The sequence below is a fragment of the Theropithecus gelada genome, chromosome 1 (genome assembly GCF_003255815.1).
Source record: "Theropithecus gelada isolate Dixy chromosome 1, Tgel_1.0, whole genome shotgun sequence".
In the NCBI taxonomy this organism is placed as follows: Eukaryota; Metazoa; Chordata; class Mammalia; order Primates; family Cercopithecidae; genus Theropithecus; species Theropithecus gelada.
The window spans coordinates 98645848-98670036 of NC_037668.1; positions in this window are offsets into that span (position 1 = coordinate 98645848).

Consider the following 24189-nt stretch of genomic DNA (forward strand, 5'->3'; position numbering starts at 1 on the left):
CACTGACATGACTAGAAACTAATAGATGGGAAAGCTTTGAGAAATTTCTCAGTATCAAAAATGACAAGCCCATCTAGACACAGCCTGTGACTGTTTAACTTCTAAAACAATCGCCTCAGCCCAACTCCAAACTCACGTCAACATCAAGTTCATTGGAAAACCATGCAATACCTAGGTATTAATACATCCTCTTTATCAGTCATCTCAGCTATGATCAAATAGACACAGAAGAATCTCCCAGAGTACCAGAGAGAAGAAGTGAGGAAGACAGAGTCTTGCAGAAAGCATCGCCCTATGCATACATCAAGTTGACTAAAGTGGCAGTTGTTCCTCTGCTTGGATAAAGAATCCTTATAATTATTGTAACTTGGGATTTAATATGCACTGCTGACTATTGGTTTTCTTAATTCTTTTTTCTAAAAAATAGGAAGTGTTATTGTAGTAATCCTACTTACTCTACATTCTATATAAGTAGAATTCTTTGAAGGGGCATTTATGGGAAAGGTTTTCTTTTAAAATTAGACAGACATTCCCCTTCCTTCTTCTTCTTGCCTTGAACATTGATTAGACGTCTGGAGTTGCAATAACCATTTTTCAGACATGAGCTAAAAATCATGAACTAGATATTGGAAACTGCAGTAACCCATTTTCTAGGCATGAAATCCAAACATGAAAATGAAAGAGTAGGAAAACTGAGGCTCTGAGACATTATGGCTTTGTTGAGGAATTAACCAATGTTAGCCATTGTGGAACCCTGGATTTTCTAATATGAAAAAAATTCACACTAAGCTATATCTAACATTCTACTTATTATAGTATTTGACATTATCTTTTGTCCTCTTCTGCAGCTGTTGTAAAGTCAGCTATCAGTTGTAGTTATTGTTCATTTGTAGATAATGTCTGTGTTTTTCTTTAACGTTTTTCAGTTTCACTACCCTGTGCCTCAGTCTGGATTTCATTTTATTTATCCTGCCTGATCTAATGTGCCTTTTCAACCTGAGAATTTATGTCTACTATAAATTTGGAAAAGTTTCTGTCATTTCACTTGAACATTAATTCTCATGCTCTGCAAGCAAGTTTTTCTCTATGTGTTTTCTTTTTCTCCAAAAAAACACTACTAAAATTATCTCTGTTCTCTGAAAAAACGTTTTTTGTCTTACACTCTGGTTTTACATGCATGAAACATTTTTGTCTTCTTAATTGCACTGGAATCTTTAGATTTGAAGAAACTGTTTTTTAAACTTGTTCATATGCCTTGCTAAGACATGGCACAATGACAGTCACACCTTGATGCCTAATTAATGTTAGAATTATTTTAGTTTTCTCCATCATGTTTCAAAACAACAGACTCATTTTCTTTTCATGCCACTGGGCATTTCTCTCCTTAAACAATTAAATAATTTAAAAGATTGTATTTCTACAGATTAAATAAATACATATTTTATATTAAAATAATTTCATTTAAAGAGTTTATAAAATAAAGATAATGGCTTCTTCCATTTCAATTATTATCATGAGTTATCGATGGAGAGGAATAAAAATCCTTAGTGAAAATGAAAATGAATTCCAATGACATTAATAGAATCAAATCTCTAGTAACATTACCTTAAGCAAGATTGATTTAAAATGTAATATAAAGTCATTAGGAAGTATATTCTTCTATGCACATTTTCCTAGTGAGGATAAATAATGTTTTAAATGAGATAAATTAACCAAATATGTATTCTTGCTGCATTATTTCAACTAAGCATGAGATCTGACATTCCTGTGGGATTCTGTCTTTACAGGGTTGGTTGTCTTATGTGTCTAGCCTTATGGATACTTGGTTTCAAGGAATGAGAAACAACTCAAGTCAAATTGAACAAAAATAGAAGGCACCAAGTACAGGTAAGATTTATGTTTTATATTTTTCTTTGTTGATCTGATTAGATGTATATTAATTCATTTACCTTTTTAGGAATCAGAGTCTGGTTACATTAGTTTTCTTTATTGTTTTCATTTTCAGTTTTATTCACTTTTGCTGTTTATTGCTTATTTCCTTCTGTTTACTTTGGGTTTATATTAACTCCTTTTATGGTTTCTTAGGTGGAAGCACTTATCATTGAGATGAGACCCTTCCTATTTTTAATTTCAGAATTGAATGCTATAACTGCCCCCAGTACTGCTTTGGCTGTCTCTCATAGATTGTTATTGTTGAGTTTTATTATCATTTGTTTCAAAACGTTTTCTAGTTTTCCTTCTGAATTCTTCCTTGAAATGTGGTGTGTCTTATTTAAAAGAGTGTTATGTAATTTCCAATTATTTGAAAGTTTTCCAGCTATCTTTCTTTTATTGATTTCCAGTTTAATTCCATTATGATCATAGGTTATATTTTGTAAGATTTAAATCCTTCTATTTTGTTAAGCTTTGATTTTTTTCCCCAAAATACAATCTACCATGGTGAATAGTCAATGTGTGCTTGCAAAGAATGTGTATTCTGATGCTTTTGGGTGGCAATTAAGTCAGGTTAGTTTTTAGTGTTATTCAGATGTTCCATATCCTTACTGATGTTTCCTTCTTTCTGTTTTACCAATTTATTTAGAGAAAAGTGCTGAAGTCCCCAACTATAAGTGTAGACTTACCTATTTATCCTTCCCTTCTTTTAGTCTGCATCATGTCTTTTTGAATCCCTACTGTTAGGTACATAAGCACGTCTTTTTGGTGAATTGAGCCTTTTATCAATAGGTAATGCCTTTCTTTATCTCTAGTACTATTCTTTGTTTCATTATTAGGTATTAATATAGTTACTCTTTTCTTTTAATTAATATATGTGTGCTATGTCTTAATTAATGTATGTGTGCTTTATCTTTTAATATATTTTTACTTGTAAACCAATCTAAATGTTTATATTTAAAAGTATGTTTCTTATAGACATGATTATGTTTATTCATTTTAATACAATCTGATGATGTATGGCTTTAATTTTGTGTTTTGATAATATACATGGACGGTAAGTATTTTTATGGTTTGGTTAATATCTATCATCTTGGTAGTTTTTCTTTTTCTGTTTTTCATTCCTTCTGTTTTAGATTACATTTTAATGAGTATTTTTTATTATTGTATTTTAGGTCTATTATTGGCTTATTATTTCTACCCTCATTTTAATCTATCTTAATTCTTGACCTTGGGCTTGCAATATACATCTTTAATTAATCAAAGTCTATCTCAATAGCATTATTCCACTTCACACATGGTATGGGAATTTATGACAGTATACTCACAATATCTGTAGTCTATGTTTTTGGCTATTGTTTTATGTTTTAATTTCACTTATGTGCCCAACCCACAAATCATTGCCTATTTTAACTGCAGAAAATGATTTTTTAGAGAAATTAAAAATAAGAAAAACAATTGTCTTTTATGTGTTTTTAACCATTTCTAGGACTCCTCATTTCTTTACGTATATTCAAGTTTCTGCCTGATGTCATAATCTTTTTTCCTGAAGAATGTCCTTTCACATTTCTTATAGTTCATATCTGCTGTTAAAGAATGCTCCTAGTTTTTGTTTGTTGGACAAAGTCTTTATTTATCCCTCAGTTTTAAATGATATCTTTATTAAGTATAGTGTCAATAGTATTTTTCTTTCAGCACTTTGAAAATGTCACTCTATTTTTTCTAGCATGCAAAATTTCTGGCAAGAATTCTACTGTATTTGTTCTCTGTGTTTTTTTCTATATAACGTGACTTTTTCTCTGGATGACTTTGAGATTTTCTTTTTATCTTTGGTGTTCAGCATTTTGAATATCATGTTTCTAGGTATTTATTATCATTGTTATGATTTTGGAAAGATAGGGTTTCACTCTGTTGCAGAGGCTGGAGTGCAGTGGCGGGATCATAGCTCACTGTAGCCTCGAACTTTTGGGCTTCGGTGATCCTCCCGCCTCAGCCTGTCAAGTAGCCAGGACCCCAGGTGTGCACCACCATGACTGGCTAATTTTTATATTGTTAGTTTTGGAGATGGAATCTCATTTTACATCCTAGGCTGGTCTGGAACTCCTAGCCTCAAGCGATTCTTCCACCTCAGTCTTCTGAATTGGGATTATAGGTGTGAGCCACACACCTGGCTGTTTTGTCCTGTTTGAGCTTCTCTGAGCCTCTAGTACGTGTGATTTTATGTTTTTAGTATTTTTGGAGACTTTTTAGCTACTCTCTTCAAATATTTCTTCAATGATATCTCTCCCGCCCACTGCCCAAGTTTTAGTTTGGATGATTTCTATGGACCTTTCTTCAGGTCACTTATTCTTTCCTTGGCTGTGTCAAGTCTACTGATAGAAAAGTTAAAGGTATTCTTCATCTCCATTACTATGATTTTTCCCCCTAGCATTTTAATTTGACTCTTTTTCCTTTTACATCTCTAGAATAATTTCACAACCACTTCTTCCATTCTCCATATGTTAGTTATCTATGCTGAATAACAAGTTAATCAAACTTAGCAGCTTAAAAAAAACAAACAAATATTTATTATTTCACAATTTTTGTGGACCAGAAATCTGGAAGGAGCTTAGCTGGATGGTCTGGCTCAGGTTCTCTCACGAAGTTACAATCAAGCCATTGGCCAGGGCTGCTGTCATCTGAAGGCTCACCTAGAGATGGAGATTCTACTTCCAAGATGGCTCACTTGTACGGATATAGGCAGCAGGTATCAGTTCCTTGACACCTATTGACAAAGGCCTTGGCTTATCATCATGTGGGCCTTTTCACATGTCTCTCTGGGTGTCTTGACAACATGACAGCTGACTTTTTCCAAAGGAAGTAACACGAGAGAGCAAGACAGAAGCAACACATTTTTTATGACCTAGTCTTAGATGTAAAATACCATCACTTCGGCTATATCTTATTTATTAAGTCCAGCCTACTCCCAATCAAGGAAGTAAATTAAGCTTCACCTCTTTAAAGGAATTTCAACAAATTTGTGGACACATTTTAAATGACCCTACAGCCTTGCTAAACCAAGTTTCAGTCTGGACGGTTACTTCCTTGGTTAGTTTTTGAGGCTGTCTTGAAACTGGATTGGTATCTCTTGTTAGTTCTCAGGAAGTACCTTGTCTGGTAGGCATTATATTCTTCAAAGTATTTCCTCTTGACTAGTCTGTCTTCTGTACTATAGAATAAGCAACTTGAAGGCAAAGATTGCATCTTACTACATTTGTATCTTCAAGCCTGGTGCAGTACTTGGCCTTTGGTAGGCTTTCAACCAATGTTTACGGAAAAACAAATCATGCCACTCAGCGAGGCACCCTTTCTGCCTCACCACATGATAAGCAGAGAAGGAGAGGAGTAGAAATAAATCGTATGGCGCACTCCCCGATGTGCCTTGCAATCTGTGTACATTATTTTATTTAGTGACAGACTGAAACTTTGATAGAAGCATAATCATGTGGTAGGAAAGGATAAATAATTGTGCTTTTATACTCTCTTGCTACTTACTGCTGCAGAGTCTCGGGCAGCTAATTAAGACTCTAAGAACCTTGGTTTTCTCCTAAAAAAATCAAAGAATATAATAATAATTGCCTTGCCAACTTCACATTGTTTTAGTGAGGAGCAAATAAGACAATGTAAATGAAAGAGAGATACAAACTATGCATATTATACAAGTATGTCAATATTATTTCTCAAATTTTTATAGAGCATAGATGATACTGCCAAACATGAAGAAGATGCTTCAGTTTTCAGGAATTTAATCAAAGGTGAAACCATTATCCCACTGTTAATCAGTAAGTTCCAAGGTCATTCATTCATTCCATATTGATTAACTGCTACCATATGCATATTCAAGACACAGCCCCTGTGTTGAGACATCTCAGTGTCTTCAATTAAGTCCAGGATCCTACAAAATTTTCAAAATCTTTTTATACAAAGCTCTTATAAATTCACTTGTAAGAATGAGCACTTTTAAAATGACAGAGGAAGGTTGCCAAAATAGCAGTGCAAACAGTGGGCTAGAGGCCTTATCATTTCCTGAATCAAGTCTGGTGGCCCCTGCTCCTGCTGCAACATTGGCTCTCCTCTAAGAGCAGAAAGTGTTGCTGCCTGGCACTCAGCAAGTGTTCATTGCTGGTTGAAAGGAATTGAACAAATGCCTATCTCTTATATAAGAATCATCAGATGCTACATCTGGACTGGATGGCTAATCTAGCTTCCTCATTTTTCAAAGGAGGAGATAGAAGCTCAGTAAGGTCAATAAGTTCCATGTTTATATAGGCATGAAATAGGGTTTAAACTCTAAAACATGTTCTGATTCCTTATTTTGTGCATTGTGCATTCTCTCTCAGTACTCTGCTCCTTATTTTGTGCATTTCTGTCAAAATATTGGACTCTACTTTGAAAGATTATTAATATAATTAGCTTTGTGTTTGAATAATGAAGAAAAAATCAAACTGATTTACCTAATAAACTTCTTCAAAGAAATATATATCAGCCCCTGAAGTCAAACCTGTGTTCATTGTGGGAAATAGTTGTTGGAAATAGGGGAACTCTTAGGGTACACGTGCCATTTTCTATGTCTGTTTTGGCTTTATGCAAGGAGAAATTTGGCTGGTTTTCAGGGAATCCAGGAGTTTTTTAAGTTGATCATGTTCTTTGATTTAACTTGGAATGACTTGCAAATATTATCATCCACTTGCTGTGCCATGGAGGAGAAGTGGAGGAAGAAGTGTGTGGTTAAGCTAGTCATGACACAGTTAGAAAAGTAACTTGAGGAAAAGGCAAAACAGCCACTCTGTTTCAGTTTGTTTGGTTGAGGCCCTCAGGACATATACTAGTGCAGACCAGACTCCCCAGAAAGGCAAACTCTCCTGGGTATGAATTGTATTCCTCAATATGCCCCTGACATTAGAAGGAAGCTACAAAAAGCAGCAGTGGGACTTTAAACCCCTATGAGCCAGCTCTTAAACACGGCCTTTAAGGTTTACAACAATAGGCACAGGGCAAAAGAGAGAGAAAGAGAGAGAGAACCAAAATAAATAATCAAAAAGTGTAATTGTTAGCAGTTGTCTTAGGCCTCCTGCCAACTCAGAATTACCCATGCCAAGAAAGTGTCATGAGATAAGCATCTGGGGTGTCCAGATGAGAGTCCTTGACTTACCAGCCCCTGAGCCAAAATTGCTGTGCCTTCTGCAGGAATGAGGGTCATTGGCCATGAGAATGTTCTAACTGTCCCTGGTGCATGGGAACAAAGACTCCTCATCCATCTGCCCAGTCAGAAATGAAACCCAGGACTTCCTCCATGTTCTAAAAATTCTGGGTAATAATTGCTGTGGGAAGGAGACTAATGGGCTTTCTGATACTAGAGCTAGCTTTCTTACACTAGTTGCAACAAGCTGCCTTGCTGAAGTAAAATTACTGGGAGTCCTGGACCCTTCTTCTGACGGACAGCTTCCCACAGTGGCAGAGAAGCAGCCATCTGAACGTTTTTCTTTGATGTCTCCACATCTGGGTAAGTTCTCTGGTGGCTTGGGGACTCTGAGGTCTCCTCTGGAGCAATGTGGTTCATCCATTCCCTTCTGTAGGATCCCCTTCCCTGCCTCTCCCTGTCTTCCATACCTATTGGGGCAAACACAATTTGGCCAGGAGGATAGGCTCTAATTTTGTAAATAACTTGGATCCATCTGTCTTGTATGTAGGTCTCTTCCTTTGTGTGATGCGAGTTGTATCCAGCATGCTATCAAATTGGCTTATAAATAAAAGAGTGCTCATGAATTAAACAAGAATAGGCTAAACTTGAGAGTTGGAAGAGAATGTCGTGTCTTCTAAAATTTAACTTCAAGATTTTTACCTAGGTAAATCACTGATGTTTTTAGGCTTTAGAATATTTTAAAAAGCTTTGAAAGGGTAGCTTTGTGTATGGTTTAAATTCTTAAAATTATAGAATGGTTCTCATCTATAAAATCCCAGTATTTGATGGGCAGTTCAGAATTTTCTGCTTCCTAAGTTTATATGAAATGTGCCAGGAAAGATGTATTCTTAATTGGAAAAAAGAATAATATTTTTTCCAATCTGGAACTTATTAAAAGGCTGGTTGAACATGTGAAGGAACAAGTGAATAAAAAAGAAAGATATGAGGAGAGTTATGGATAGAAGATACGTTTTTTGTGTGTGTGGGGAGGGATATAAAGAAAGAGTGATTTTGCATGAGGAGGGATCTTGTGTGGTAGATTCTTTTCCTAGAATAAAGTGACAGGTTATTTGGGAGAGAGGTGGCATAGGATAGGTCAGAGAGTCCAAGCATTGCCAAAGAGTGATGGGGTTTGTAAACGGAAAGTTGTCAGGGGGATTTTGCATATGATTAAGCTGGCTGTGAAGAAAAATTGTGGTAGACTTTCTAGAAAATAATCTACATATTGGAACTGGGGTTTCTTAAGGTATTTGATTTGCATTACAGGAAATTTGTCTTTTAATACTATAACTGGTTTCTTTTAAAACTTCTCAGATTCATATCAAAGATGTTCAACTGTTACTGTGACTTACTCCCTTTGAGAAGACCTGAGATAATAACTTTGCTTTAGGTTTTTAGTCAGCTCCTATAATTTTTTCTCCTCCAGTTCTAACTGTTGTTGTGACCTCATGCTAAAATATTGTATCGCAGAGGTCTACAAAAAGTGTGTGGTTAAGCCAGTCAATTATGACATGCTTAACCAATATAACTTGATTACATACTCTTGGCTGTTCTTTTTTTTTTAACTTTTATTTTAGGTTTGGGTGTACATGTGAAGGTTTGTTACATAGGTAAACTTGTGTCACAGGGGTTTATTGTACAGATTATTTCATTATCCAGGTATTAAGCCCAGTACCCAATGGTTATCTTTTCTGCTCCTCTCCATCCTCCCACCCCCGACCCTCAAGTAGACAGCAGGGTCCGTTGTGTCCTTCTTTGTGTTCATAAGTTCTTATCATTTAGCTCCCACTTATAAGTGAGAACATGCAGTATTTGGTTTTCTGTTCCTGAATTAGTTTGCTAAGGATAATAGCCCTCAACTCCATCCACGTTCCTGCAAAGGACATGATTTTTTTTCTTTTTTATGGCTGCATAGTATTCCATGGTGTATATGTACCACATTTTCTTTATCCAATCTGTCATTGATGGCATTTAGATTGATTTCATGTCTTTGCTATTGTGAATAGTGCTACAATAAACATTCACGTGCATGTGTCTTTATGGTAGAATTATTTATATTCCTCTGGGTATATACTCAGTAATCCGATTGCTGGTTCAAATGGTAGTTCTGCTTTTAGCTCTTTGAGGAATCACCATACTGCTTTCCATAATGGTTAAACTAATTTACACTCCCACCAACAGTATATAAGTGTTCCCTTTCCTCTGCAACCTTGTCAGCATGTTATTATTTGACTTTTTAATAGTAGCCATTCTTACTGGTGTGAGATTGCATCTCATTGTGGTTTTGATTTTCATTCCTCTAGTGATCAGTGATATTGAGCTTTATTTTCACATGCTTCTGGGCTGCATGTACATCTGCTTTTGAGAAGTGTCTGTTCATGTCATTTGCCCACTTTTTAATTTTTTTTTGTTTTTCCCTTGTAAATTTTTTTAAGTTCCTTATAGATGCTGGATATTAGACCTCTGTTGGATGCATAGTTTGCAAATATTTTCTCCCATTCTGTAGGTTGTATGTTTATTTTTTTATAACTTCTTTTACTGTGTAGAAGCTCTTAAGTTTAATTAGACGATACTTCTCAATTTTTGCTTTTGTTGTGATTGCTTTTGGTGTCTTTGTCATGAAATCTTTGCCTATTCCTATGTCCAGGATGGTATTGCCTAGGTTGTCTTCCAGGGTTTTTATAGTTTTGAGTTTTACATTTAAATCTTTTGTCTAACTTGAGTTGATTTTTGTATATGATGTAAGGAAGGTGTCCAGCTTCAATCTTCTGCATATGGTTAGCCAGTTATCCCAGCACCGTTTATTAAATAGGGAGTCCTTTTTCCATTGCTTTTTTTTTTTTTTTTTTTTTTGGACCTTGTTGAAAATCAGATGGTTGTAGTTCTGTGGCATTATTTCTGGGCTCTTTATTCTGTTCCACTGGTCTGTGTGTCTGTTTTTGCCCCAGTGCCAGGATGTTTTGGCTACTGTAGTCCTGTAGTATAGTTTGAAGTTGGGAAACGTGATGCCTCCAACTTTGTTCTTTTTGCTTAGGATTGCCTTGGGTAGTTGGGCTATTTTTTGGTTCCATATACATTTTAAAATAGTTTCTTCTAGTTGTGTGAGAATGTCATTGGTAGTTTGATAGGAATAACTTATAATGGTTGTTTTTATTGAATCTGTAAATTTCTTTGGGCAGTATGGCCATTTTAACAATATTGATTCTTCCTGTCCATGAGCATGGGATGTATTTCCATTTGTTTGTGTCTTCTCTGATTTCTTCCAGCAGGGTTTTGTAATTCTTGTTGTAGAGATCTTTCACCTCACTGGTTAGCTGTATTCTTAAGTACTTTGTTCTTTTTGTGGCAATTGTGAATAAGACTGCCTTTCTGATTTGGCTCTCAGTTTGGGTGGTGTTGGTGTGTAAGAGGGCTAGTGATTTTTGTACATTGATTTTATAGCCTGCAACTTTGCTGTTGTTTATCAGCTAAAGGAGCTTTTGGCTTGAGATTGTGGGGCTTTCTAGATATAGAATCATGTTGCCTGCAAATTTGGATGCCTTTTTCCTATTTGGATGCCCTTTATTTCTTTCTCTTGCCTGATTGCTCTGGCTAGGACTTCCAATACTATGTTGAATAGAAGTGGTGAGAGACAGCATCCTTGTCTTGTGCTGGCTTTCAAGAAGAATGCTTCCAGATTTTGCCCATTTAGTATAATGTTGACTGTGGATTTTTCATAGATGGCTCTTGTTATTTTGAGGTATATTCCTTCAATACCTAGTTTATTGAGAGTTTTTAGCATGAAATGATGTTGAATTTTATCAAAAGCCTTTCCTGCATCTAATGAGATAATCACATCGATTTTCTCTTTAGTTCCTTTTATATGAACTATTTCTTGATTTGCATATGTTGAACAAACCTTGCATCCTGGGGATGAAGACCACTTAATTATGGTGGATTAGCTTTTTTATGTGCTGCCGAATTTTTGCTAGTATTTTGTTGAGGATTTTTGTGTCAGTGTTTATCAAGGATATTGCCTGAAGTTTACTATTTCTGTTGTGTCTCTGTCCGGTTTTGGTATCAAGATGATGCTAGCCTCATAGAATGAGTTGGGGAGGAGTCCCTTCTAAACTTTTTGGGAGGTGCCAGCTCTTCTTTGTACATATGGCACATATGGTAGAATTCTTTGTACATATGGTAGAATTCGGCTGTGAATCCATTAGGTCCTGGGCTTTTTTTGGTTGGTAGGCTATTTGTTACAGATTCAATTTCAGAGTTTATTATGTGTCTGTTCAGGGAATTGATTTATTCCTGGCTCAGTCTTGGGAGGGTGTATGTGTCCAGGGATACATTTTTCTCTTCTAGGTTTTCTAGTTTTTGCATAGAGGTGTTCATGATAATTTTTGATGGTTGTTTTTATTTCTGTGGGGTCAGTAGTAACATTCCCTTCATCATTTCTAAGTGTTTATTTGAATCTCCTGTATTTTCTTTATTAGTCTAGTTAGTGGACCTCTGTATCTTATTAATTTTTTCATAAAACAAACTCCTGATTTCCTTGATCTTTTGAATGGTTTTTTGTGTCTCAACCTCTTTCAGTTCAGCTCTGATTTTGGTTATTTCTTGTCTTTTAGCTTTGGGGTTCATTTATTCTTGCTTCTCTAATTCTTTCAGTTGTGAAGTTAGATTGTTAATATGAGATATTTCTAAATTTCTGATGTTGACATTTAGTGCTATGAATATCTCTCTTAACACTGCCTTAGCTGTGTCCCAGATATGCTAGTATGTTGTATCTTTGTTCCCATTATTTTTAAAGGACTTTTTTATTTCTGCCTTAATTTCATTATTTACCCAAAAGTCATTCAGGAGCATGTTATTTAATTACCATGTAATTGCATGGTTTTGAGTGTTTTTCATAGTCTTAATTTCTGTTTTTATTGTGCTGTGGTTCAAGAGTGTGTTTGGTATGATTTTGGTTCTTTTGCATTTGTTGAGGATTGTTTTATGTTCAATTATGTGGCCAATTTTAAAGTATGTGTCATGCGGCAATGAGAAAAATGTAAATTATGTTGGTTTTGAGTGCAGAGTTCTGTAAAGGTTTATCAGATCCATTTGGTCCAATTTTGAGTTCAGGTCCTGATTGTCTATGTTAATTTTCTGCCTTGAGGATCTCTCTAATACTGTCAGTGGAGTGTTGAAGTTTCCCACTATTATTGTGTGGGAGTCTATGTCTCTTTGTAGGTCTCTAAGAACTTTCTTTATGAATCTGGGTGCTCCTGTGTTGGGTGCATATATATTTAGGATAGTTAGGTCTTCTTGTTGAATTGAACCCTTTACCATTATGTAATGCCCTGGTCGTTTTTTATCTTTGTAGTTTGAAATCTGTTTTGTCTGAAATTAGAATTGCAACCTCTGCTTTTTGCTTTTTTCCATGTGCGTGGTAGATTTTCCTTCATTCCTTTATTTTGAGCCTGTGGGTGTCATTATGTGTGAGATAGGTCTCTGGAAGACAGCATACCATTTTTGAATTCAGTTTGTCACTCTGTGCCTTTTAAGTGGGGCATTTATCCTATTTACATTCAAGGTTAGTATTGATGTCTGGATTTGATCCTGTCATTGTGCTGTTAGCTGGTTATTATGCTGGCTTGTTTATATGGTTACTTTATAGTGACATCAGTCTATGTGTTTAAGTGTGTTTGTATTGGCTGGTGTTAATGGTGGAGTGTATCCAGGTTCTTGGTGTCTTGAACAAAGAATTGCACAAAACACACAAATGAAACAAGGAAGAGATGAAGGAATTTATAAAAAATGGAAGCACACTCCACAGTGTGGGAGTGGACCCAAGTATAGGAGCACGAAGGCCCTGTTATAGAGTTTTTGTGAGTTTAAATGCCCTCTACTTGGGGTATGCCCTATGTAAATGGAAAGGATGAAGTAAAATTACAAAGTCATTTACTTGGCCTATGCCCTATGGAGAGGATATTTCCTATCATAGCTGAAGTGTGAATCAGCCTTATGTTCCCTGCCTCCAGACCCTGTTTTCCTGCCTCACTGGTAGCCAGCCAAACACACCTGTAGGATGTGCCTGGAGACTGGTTGGGAGGTCCCTTGTAGTGAGGAGGAATGAGATCAGAGACCTACCCAAAGAGCAGTCTGGTCACATTTTGGTAGAGCAGCTGTGCTGTGCTGGAGTCTGCCTCAACCCCTGCTCACCTAGAACACTCCAAAGCTCAAAGGCTGGAACAGTTAAGTCACCCAAACAGCAAAGATGGTGGCCTGCCCATTCCTCTGGGAGCTCTGTCCCAGAGAGTTTTCAAATCTCTCTTGGCTAGAGAACATGGGCAGGGGTGGCTAGAGGCCCTGGTAGGGAGGTCCCACCCAGTGAGGAGGAACGGGATCAGGGACCTGCTTAACAAAGCAGTCTGGCCACATTTTGGTAGAGCAGTTGTGATGTGCTGGAGGATCCCTTCTGCCCCTGGTCAGCTCACACTCTCCAAAGCCCGAAGGCTAGAGAGCTAAGTCACCCAAAAGGCAAGATGGCAGTCCATTCCTTCTCCTGGGAGCTCCATCTCAGGGAGGTGTAACCCTGCCTGCTGGTGGCTGGCTGGAATTCCAAGCCAGTGGGTCTTATCCTGTGAGGCGCCACAGAAGTGGGGTCTGCAGACTGTCACTGCTCAGCCCCCTGGATTCAGCATCTTTCCTAGGGGTATGTACGGGAGCCCACTTTGCTGGGCTGCAGCTACTTTTGCTGGAAAGTCCGAGTATCTAAGGCTCCTGGGTCTCCATGCATACCTGAGCAGCTGCTATGCTGAGACTCCATGTAGGTCTCTTAGTCTGAAGGCCCTGGTGGAGTGGGTTCATAGGAGATCTCCTGACCCAAGTATTGCAAAGATCCGTGGGAGAAGCATGGTTTCCTGGGGTTGTACATTCACTCACTGCTTCCCTGGGAGTGGGGAGGTTCCTCTGGTTTCATGTTGCTCCCAAATGGGGCGTCATCCTGTCTTGCTTTCCTTCATTCTCTATGGGTCAAGTTGTTTCCTTGATTAGTCCCAATGTGAGTATTTGGACGTTTCAGTTGAAGGTGCTATATTACCCTCTTTGTACCTTTCCATGAGAGACACACACACTAACTGCTTCTAGCTGGCCATCTTGGCCACCCGCATATTGGTTTTTCTTAATATAGTACCTTATTTTTGGCTTTTAGTTTTTGACTCTTATATTGCATAACAAATTTTAAGGGCTAATGAGTGCCTGCCCACATCCATTCCCATACAGCCTAAAAAAGTTTAATTGGCTATCAGTCTTTTGGCTCTAAGTCCCGTGGCCAAAGGAAATCCCAAAGAAACCAGAAAAACTAACTCAAACCATGACAGGAAACAGGAGGTCAGACATGCTTCACCATGCTTACTCCCTAAATTTAGGCCAGGATCAAAAGGCCTTTCGAAATTAAAATAAAATATTGCCCTTTCTCCCAAATGGAAAAAAAACAAAAAAAAAACCAACAAAAAAACCCTCCTTTGTTTAACTGGAAAATTTAGTCTTACTAAAGACTTAAAAAAATGAAAAAAAAATCCTGGGCCTGAGACGTTGGCTCACGCCTGTAATCCCAGCACTTTGGAAGGCTGCGGCAGGCCAATCATGAGGTCAGGAGTTCCAGACCAACCTGGACAATATGGTGAAACCTTGTCTCTACTAAAAATACAAAAAAACTAGCCGGGCATGGTGGTGTGTGCCTGTAGTCCCCTGTAGTCCCAGCTACTCAGGAAGCTGAGGCAGGAGAATCACTTGAACAATTACAACCAAAACACCTCTATCAGTTATTGTTAAATACCCCCACTGCTGTTAAGCTTCAGAAAATCACTAGCTGGGGACACCTGTCCAGGATTAAACCTGTTTCTTGTGAATCTCCACAGGTATAAGAGGAAGACCCCACACCCTACATTTGTGAACCCCTAGAAGACGTAAAGCTATTGTTTTGCAAACACACAAATAAATAACATGACAGGGAAGAGCATATGCAATAGTAAACCATGCCTATTATTCTCACCTGGTTTTTACCTTTCCTAAGACCTTTGATAACTACTTTATTATTACTAATTTTTGGTCCTTGCTTGTTTAACCTCTTAGTTAAGTTTGTGTCTTCTAGTCTACAACAATTCCACATGAAGATGATGCTGGCACAAGCCTTCCAACCTATCCTGTCTTCTTACCCAGAAAATAAAAACATTCTGGTGTTGGGCCCCTTACATCAGGTAGCCAGAGATTTTTACTCCTCCAATGCTAGGCAGAGCGTATGTCCATGGAATCAGCAAGAAGCAGTTATAAAAGATGGACCTCTGCCCTTCTGCAGCCCCCTTAAGATTAAGGAGCATCGAATCTCTGAGAGAAGAACGAAGGACACCAGCAGGACTTATTTTCTGGTCACAACCTTGCTGACCAAAACAGGATCTCACCCATATAGAATGAAGTGAAAAAAATGGCAGGAACCAGCAGATGGCGACAAAAGCAATTCCTAGCCGCCCTCATTGCTCATTAGCATAAGACATTCCCGCCAGCACCATGACAGTTTATAAATCCCACCACAGGCCGGAGGTGGTGGCTCATGCTGTAATTCCAGCACTTTGGAAGGCCGAGGTGGGTGGATCATGAGGTCGGGGGATCAAGACTATCCTGGCTAATATGGTGAAACCCCGTCTCTACTAAAAATGCAAAAAGTAGCTGGGTGTGGTGGCATGTGCCTGTAGTCCCAGTTACTCTGGAGGCTGAGGCAGGACAATCGCTTGAACCCAGGAGGCAGAGGTTGTAGTGAGCCGAGATCGCGCCACTGCACTCCAGCCTGGGCGACAGAGCGAGACTCCGCCTCAAAAAAAAAAAAAAATAATAATAATAATAATAATAAAAATAAAATAGAAATAATAAATAAATAATAAATGAATGCCACGACAGTGACCCAGAAGCTATGACTTTATTCCATACAATGGCCTGGAAGTTACTGCCCCTTTCCTAAAAAGTTCTAAATAACCCGTCCCTCAATTTGCATTAACCTGCCCCTTAATTTGCATGCAATTGAAAGTAGGTAGAGGTGAGTAAACATACAGTTGCCAACAACCCATACACTGCAGCTTCTGGGTGCACTGCCTATGAGTTAGCCGTACTTCACAAGGAGCAGTACCCTTTAATAAAAGATTGCTATCTAACAACACCAGTTTTCCCTGGAATTCTTTCTCGAGTGAAACCAAGAACGCTCCTGGGCTAAGCCCCAATGCTGGGGCTCACCTATCTTGCATCGGATCCATCAATTGATATGAAATGTGATTTACTTCAGGCAGAAAAATATTTACTCTGTAAATATTTTCCCTAGCTCCTTGGACAAATGTGTTTGAGTTTCTAGTGAGCAAACCTTCAATATGTCTGCCATTTTGGGGAAGAAGTTGTAACTTGGAGTGAAGGTAGAGGGATTTATTATGAGAGCTTTGCTGACAGACATCTCATTCTTTAAAACAAAATCAACACACAAACATAATTGGTGAGAAATACAACATAGTGGTTAAGACATGAGCTTTAGCATCAGAGCTTGGTTTAAAATTCAGTTATGTTTTTGACAATTGCATGACTCAGAGATGACAGATTAATCCTCACTTATAAAATGGAGATGATAAGGCCTATCTGAGGAGAATGTTGTGGGGATAAGGGAAATAATTACTCTAGATCATTTATCCTATGCCCATAATATACTAATAGCTGAATAAACTGTGGCTTTTGTTATTACAAATAATAAAACTAACTGAAGGTACCATGTTCTCTAAATAGTACTCCCTGCTCTCTAAGAATTCAACAGGTTTGCAATTTATTCATATCTCCCCTATAACTATGTGACATATTATTAAATTGATCCAACTCTCTGAACCTATTGATGAAATGAAAACATTCAATCCTGTCCTCAATCAAGTACAGGCCTAGGTCACTGTAAAGACACAAAGCTCTGAATTTCCAGGATTTAAGTGGAAGTAAGTCAGTGAACCTAAATTATGACTCCTCCCACTGGGCACATTCGATGACTAGAGTGAAGAGCTGTGTGCTGTCAAGAATAGGGCCCTGTAAGATGCTGGGAAATTTTTCCTAAAATGGTTCCATTGACTGCATCCTGAACTCTCCCACCCTAAAATACTGCACAACAAATCCTTTTCTCCAACCGACACTGATTTCAAAATTATGTGAAGGAAAATGCCAACAGAGCAAAATCCAGGATGATCTTATTCAATTAATATTTTCTGGTACAAGTTAATTTACTTTTTTCTCTTATAAATAAGCCAAATGACATAAAGATAATTCAAGATGAAAAATTACAGTAATATTTTTAGTATCATGGCAAGCAGCCAGTTCCTCCAAATTAGAAATGCCAGATAAAAGTAGAAGATACTCAGTTAAATGTGATTTTAAGATAAACTGTATTTTTTTCTTAAGTGAAAGGATGTTCTTAGTCAGTCTTGGCCCTTGTATGTGGACCTAGAAAAATTGCCAGGGGCACCTCCAATGACAGGGCTCCATGTTGGATGTACATGTACAACATACACATTTAACTGGTCATCCTATATTTTTATTTGTTAAATCTGGCAACTCAAATCCAAATGAACTGATTATAATCACCTTTACAGTTACTTGTGACACTTAATAACCCTTCAAAAAATTATATTCTGGGACACCTTTCAGACATCTTCTGGTACTTGTTTACTATTTTAAAGAGATGACAAATTTGTAGATTAGAAAGTTACTGAATGTAACCACTTTTATACTTTTTCTCCTTATGGAGTTATCATTAATATAAATTGCCATTTATATTGCTATTTATATTAATGATAACTCCATAAGGAGAAAATTAACTTGCATAAAAATAAAGCTTAATTCTTCATAGGCAAGCATGAAATAAACATGCCAGTATAGACTTCTGGGAACCAGAGAGAGAAATTTTAACTTCATGATTGGAACCAGCTGGTTAAAAGTTTTAATGCCCATGACCATTTAGACACAAAGAAACTTCCAATTTCAAATCCTGGACAGTTTTTACCAATGATGTCACAACAGAGTCCTAGATATTTGGGGCTTCAAATGAAATCTTTATCATGTAGGGATAGATCGAAATTTGAAATTTCTCCCATGCTGATTTTGGACAGTGCCAGATTCATACTCTCAAAGTTTTAATACTTATAGATGATCTTCTGGTAGCTGATAAGAGATGAAGCCTGAGAAATTCATTCCAAATCCCAGTGAGCAGTCATATGGCCCTTTCTCAGGACAGTCTGAAAAAGTTTTATAAAATTTCCCTCTCACAAGGGGACCTATTTGTTCATCTGAATTATGCAGTGTGTGAGAGATTTGCTAAGATGTAGCAATTTGCTTCAATGTGTGACCTTTGCTTGCTGAGGTCTCTCAAGCCTTGGGGACAATTTAAAGTGTGGATAATAATCTTGATGATCTCTGGCCCCTGAACTCCTCCCAGAGAGATTCCAAATCTCTCTGCATTTCCTGTACAGAATCTAGTGGGACTTACTCATTGATGAAAAATGAGTGAGATTCAATTCTTGACCTCAAAAGTGTGGTAGGAACAATATGGCTGTTGTCTTGGTCATCACCATTCTCCATCCATGACTGTTGTGCTCTGCTGCCAATGCCTCATGGCCCTAAAACGGAGGAAGCATCTCTAAGCCAGGGTCCGCATGACTGGTTGCAGAGAGTGCATCTCTCTAGGGGGATACTGGTAAGCAAGCTGCTGTTTTATATTTTGCAACATCCCTCTCAAGGAACCTAGGAAGAATCCCCAATGCTGGGTCAGAAAATATTTCAATGGGTTTTTACTGTGTCTCGTTGGAAAGAATCCCTCCCCTCTGATCTTGCATGTCGTGTCCCAACTGTGCTTCTTGTGCCTCCATTCTTTCTTCACCACAGTGAGTTTCATGCTTATCCAGGGCACTTTGTCAGTCTTTTATATATTGGGACTCACTTTAGAACCTTAGATTATATTGTAAGTTTAAGTGTTTTCTTCTCTGTTTTATCCAAAATTACTAACGTACTTATGTAAGTAGCAATCCTATGGAGCTACGGTTTTGTTCATTCATCTCTCTCTCTATTCAAATAATATTTTGGCTAAACAATTTCAAGCCAAACAATTTGATTTCTGCCCTCATGAATCTTGTAGCTCAGTAGGAGAGACAGCGGCAGCAGAAATATCATTTTTTAAAAAACTGTATCTGTTGTCTTCTCAATTCTTTCTAAATTTTATTGTCCTGAAACTTCTCACACATTAAAAGAATAACATTCATTTTATTCAGAAAGAATGCAGTTCTTGCCTGTAAAAAAGGGATCATTACTCGAGTTTGAATTTCAAATTAGACTTCTAAGTACGTTTAGAGCAGTAGTCCTGAAAGCTAGTTTTATTAAAAAATAGATTTTCTGAATCCTAAACATCTTCCTTTAAGTATCAGAGACTAGAGCTTAGAGGATTGATGAGAGCATAAACTATAGAACAGGGAGGACTGTATTCCTCAATGGAATCACCAAAGTTCCAGCCCCATGAAGAAGACAAAAAAGTCCTTTCAGGGCTGTGCGAGGAACTGGAGAAAGATTGAAAAAGGGTAAAACCAGGTGAAGATGTTACCTGGGCCCCCTTTTGCGTCAACATGTATCATCTCCTAGGCCTTGGTTCAGAGTGGGAATTGGGAAGAAGATAGTAAGTGTGGGGAGAATGAAAGCACATTAGACTAAACCAAGTAAACAGAATGAGATTATCTAAGTTGCTGCTTGTGGAAGTGATCATACGATTCCCCATTCCTCCTTCTTTCTGGGCATATGGCTCCCTGAAATTAGGCATGTCCATGGGACTTCACTTTGGACAATAACATGAGCAGAAGTGATGCTTTTTACCTCTTGGTAGAAGCACCAAAGACACAAGATTCTGAAGGTTGTTTTCTGCTAGGCAGCCGAGAAGGACACAGACGGCATCATAACAAAATATGGAAGACTGGCAGCTTGGATTCCTCAGAATGCCAAGCAGCCATATTTGGTTTCCATCTATCCTTTCTTTATTCTATTTCTCAAAATGTACAAAACAAAAGAGGAGGAGCCAAGTGGTTTCGGGTGGAAATCATGAATTCAGTTTTGAATACATGAGTGTGTGATGCCTGAGACATTGAAGAAAATATGTTGAGTATGCAGGTGGACATATAAATACAGAATTCATGGGAAAGATCTATAGAGATATAAATTCATATATAGAAAGGATATATAAACCCTGTCTCCCACCCCAACCACATTTCTTTCATTGGAAAAGATATTTTGAATCCAGGAAGGTTTTAACTTTTGATGATCCTATTTAACTAAGTACTTAGAAAAAAACTGTAAAAAAAAGACTTTACTTTCAAAACATACAAAACAGTATTTTTATTTATGCATGCATGGAGAGAAACCAAGTAATATTTCCATTTACCTTTTTAAAACTTCACTGTAATTCTATTTTAGCTGCAGGTGAATCCATTTATTCCAAATAGTGATACTGAATATAAATTGAAACAAATGAACTCCATATTCCTTAATTGATTCATATCCGTATGCTGTGATCTAAACAGAGAAAAATAAGAACGTTTAAAAATACGTAAAGTAAACAAATGCTTTCCTAAAAGATCTAAACTTTAGATTCTACAGTTTATCTTTCATAAAGAGACAGCTCCAAATTACAAGAAAGTTGAGGGTAAACCAGTAAGCAAGCACCTAGGTATTTGTGTATATACAGGGGATATGGGGAAAGTGAGTATGCAATACCACAAGGCAGTGTGTTCCTATTTGAAATGAAAAGAACTAAGTAGTTCCCTGGTTTTCTACTTGCTATTAAGATGAGAGAACCTAGTGACCTTAACCTCATCAGAATGCCGAGCAGTCGTATTTGGTTTCCATCTATTCTTTCTTTATTCTGTTTGTCAAAATGAACTAAACCAAGTGGTTTTGGGTGGAAATCATGAATTCAGTTTTGAATACATGAGTGTGTGATGCCTGAGACATTGAAGAAAATGTGTTAAGTATGCAACAAAACACAAGTATGCAACAAAAGTATGCAAAAGTATGCAACAGAAACAAAAGAGATTAACAAAAGCAATCATGATAATGAAGAAACATGAATTTTAAATATTCAAGCAATAGTGTTGGGACTATGGTGGGGAAGGGAATGTCAGGAAGAGAAAGATGTATTAAAATTTGATGTATTAAAATAAATTTATGTGGAAAGGGTGGTGTTAGGTGTGGTACATTTCCAGAAGATAGAAGATATAGGGGCAAATTTCGCTTTGAAGCAAGCAAGAACTTAACATATTTTTTTCTGCTTCCTAGAGTACTATATCTTCATAGCAAAAATTTTTGAAAAATATAGAAAAGTAAAGTTTAAAAAGTCACTCATAAGCTCTTCTCCCAAATATAATCGCTGTTAATATTTTGTGCACATACATATAAATATGTACGTATGTTTATTCATTAGTTCATTTAGCAATTGTTTACTAAGCACCCATTATGTTCCAGATGCAGTCCTGTAATTGATGCAATTCTCTGCTATAGTACATTTAGCTTGGGTTCACTATCTTTCCACTATACTGAATATCTTTAATATAAATTTGTATGTGTGGCTCTGATTATTTGTTTAGTTAATATTCTTAAAGAAGACTTTCTGAGTCAAAAGATATTCTGAAATTGCTTCCTCTCAAATAATTGATTTCCTTTTTCACTAGCAGTGTAGAAAAGAATTATTTTCAACTACACTTGCAAACATCATCATACTTTTGGTTAATCTGTGCTGATGGAAGTTAAAACACATATATTTCATTTGCATTTTTTTACCAATAAGGTTGAAGACTTTTGTGTTTTTAATGAATTGGTATATCATTTACATTTAAAGCTAAATGTAGACTGAAAGTTTATACCCTGCCAAATTCATGTGTTGTGACCTAATTCCCAATTTGAAGTTGAGGCTTTTAGAAGATGATTAGGTCATGAAGGCCAAACCCTCATAAATGTGATTAGCACCTTTATAAAAGAGATGACAGAAGTGCCCTTGTCCCTTGTCCCTTCCACCATGTGAGGATGCAGCAAGAAGACACTGTCTGTGAACCAGGATACAGGTTCTCAGCAGACACTGAATCTGCTGGCAACTTGGTCTTGAACTTCCTAGCCTCCAGAAGTGGCTGTGACTTATAAACCACCCAATCTATGGTACTCTGTTATAGCAGCTCAAAGGACTAAGACAGTTAAGTAAATTTAAATAATGTATAAAATCTTTAAAAAGAATAAAAAGAAAATAAGCTCCAAAAGCCCATCACCCATCTTAAGAAATAAATACTTTTATTACCTTTCAAACCTCTGTGTACTTTAGTATATCCTTCCCCCTCCAAAGAAAGTACTATTCTCAACTTTGAGTTTATCATTTTCCTTTCTTTTCTTTTCTTTTTTTTTTTTTTTGAGACGGAGTCTTGCTCTGTCGCCCAGGCTGGAGTGCAGTGGCATGATCTCAGCTCACTGCAAGCTCTGCCTCCCGAGTTCATGCCATTCTCCTGCCTCAGCCTCCCAAGTAGCTGGGACTACAGGTGCCCACCACCACAACCGGGTAATTTTTTGTATTTTTAGTAGAGATGGGGTTTCACCGTATTAGCCAGGATGGTCTTGATCTGACCTCGTGATCTGCCTGCCTCAGCCTCCCAACAGAGCACAATCTTAAGTGGAAATCCGATTGCGCACTGCAACCTCTGCCTCCTGGGTTCAACTGATTCCCCTGCCTCAGTCTCCTGAGTAGCTGGGATTACAGGCACCCACCACCACACCCAGCTAATTTTGTATTTTTTAGTAGTGACAGGGTTTCACCATGTTGGCCAGGCTGGTCTTGAATTCCCGACCTCAGGTGATCTGCCCACCTAGGCCTCCCAAAGCTCTGGGATTACAGGCGTGAGCCACTGCACCCAGCCAAGTTTATCGTTTTCTTACTTTAGCATATTACCATATACATTTCTATGTCAAATAACATAGTACTTATTTTTGTATTTTAAAAAGCTATATGAGTGGTCTCATACTGTATGCAAACTTTCACACATACCCCAAATCTCTTTTGTACTCAACATTAAGAGATGTAAGCTTGTTTTTCTATATAGTTGTATTTCATTCATTTTCACTGTTAAAGTACAACGTATAATATACAGCATTATATACAACATTTTTTAGCCTTTCTACCATTAATTAACATTTGAGTTGTTTCTATTTATATTAGTCCATTTTGCATTGCTATACAGGAATACCTAAAGCCGGGTAATTTCTAAAGAAAATATATTTATTTGGCTCATGGTTCTGCAGACTGTACAAGAAACATTGCACCAGCATCTGCTTCTGGTAAGGGCCTCAGGAAGCTTCCAATCATAGTGGAAGGTGAAGGGGGAGCAGGTGTGTCACATGGCAAGAAGGAAAGCACGAGAGAGAGGAGGAGGAGGAGCCAGGCTCATTTTAAACAACCAACTCTCATGAATAGAGTGAAAACTCACACATTACTGCAGGGAGGGCACTAAGCAATTCATGAGGGATCCACTCCCCTCACCCAAACACCTCCTACTGGGCCCCACCTTCAACAATAGGAGTCAGATTTCAACATGTGATTTGGAGGAGACAGGCATCCAAACTATATCGCTAGTTTTGTGATATTACAAAGTATGTTGCTTTGAATATTTTGTATGGCATTTCTATCCATATATATATATACAAGAGTTTCTCTATGGAATAGTTGTGGGAGCTTAATCCCTGTGTCATAGAATGAGTGCATTTTTAATTTAAAAAATAAGTGATTGTCATCATTTTATATTGATTTACATCCCAACAAAAAGACTTAAGTACTGGTACAAAGTCATACCAATTTACATTTTTACCCAAAGACGTAGATGTCTAGTCGTTTCATATCCATGCCAACACTATGTATTTTTATTTTTATTTTTTATTTTTTTTAGAGACAGAGTCTCATTATGTTGTCCAGGCTAGAGTGCAGTGGCTAC